Raw genomic sequence first — 1,144 nt, 5'->3', positions numbered from 1 at the left:
AAGACTTTATCATAAAATAAATAAATAAATTTAATAACAATTACAATTCTTCTAATTTTTTCCTATGTATTGTTCTTCTGTTGAAAATTCATTTAAAATTTTATCAATAAGTTCTTTAAATTCATCATCCTTACCGGACATAATTTTTTCCTTTTTCTTTCTTAAATTATTTAATCTGAAATTAAAAAAAAAAAATGCTGATAATAATAATAATAATAATAAATGTGTAAATAAGAATTTTTAATATTTTTCTCATTTATTCATTTCATTTAAAACAAAAAAAACAAAAAAAATTATTAATTTTCTTTTTTTCCTTTTTTTTTCTTTCGTTAATATAATTAATAAACGAAAATTAATGTTTTGAAATATCAATCAATCAATCAATCAATCAATCAATCAATAAAACAAAAATAGTTAAATTTATCGTTTATAAGAAAACATAAAATAATAATAATAGCAATAATAATTGATTGATGAGATTTTATCAAAGACTAATAAAATTTTTACATCATTTCAATTAATAATTAATTATGTTGTATACCGAGTAGTGAACGAAATAATAATAATAATAATAATAATGTTTTCATATCAGGGGAAAATAAGTATTATTATTATTATTATTATGGAAAGATTTTTTTTAATCGAGACATATTTTTATACTAACTGACTGACATATGTATTATTGTTGATAAAATGGAAAAAAAAATTTTTTCATTTTCTTTTAGAGAAATAAAAAAAAAAAAAAATTTATTATTGCTTTTTTTTTTTATCGAAATAAAAATAAAGAAATGATTTTAGATTATTATTATTATTATTTGATTTTTACCTTTCCGTGACGCCATGAAAATTAACCTTGAATAAATAAATGATTATTATTAATAATTCATTGGTATAGGTGTCACCGTGTCAATAGAAAAAATTTTCTTACGTTAAAATGAATACGAAGACCTTAACCGTTTTAAATCCTTCCTTCGCCTTTTTACTTTTTTTCTCGTTTCAAAACGAATCCATTTTTTTTTTTTTTTTTTTTTTTGTAATATTAAATTAAAATACACATAAAATACAAATCTTAATTTTATTACCGTAAATTTCTTTTTTTTTTAATTGTGTAATTACCTAACTAGGTCACTTACTGTTTTTTTTT

This window comes from Pediculus humanus, genomic scaffold (genome assembly GCF_000006295.1).
Source record: "Pediculus humanus corporis 1103172107523 genomic scaffold, whole genome shotgun sequence".
NCBI lineage: Eukaryota > Metazoa > Arthropoda > Insecta > Psocodea > Pediculidae > Pediculus > Pediculus humanus.
Note: the sequence above shows the minus strand (reverse complement) of the source record.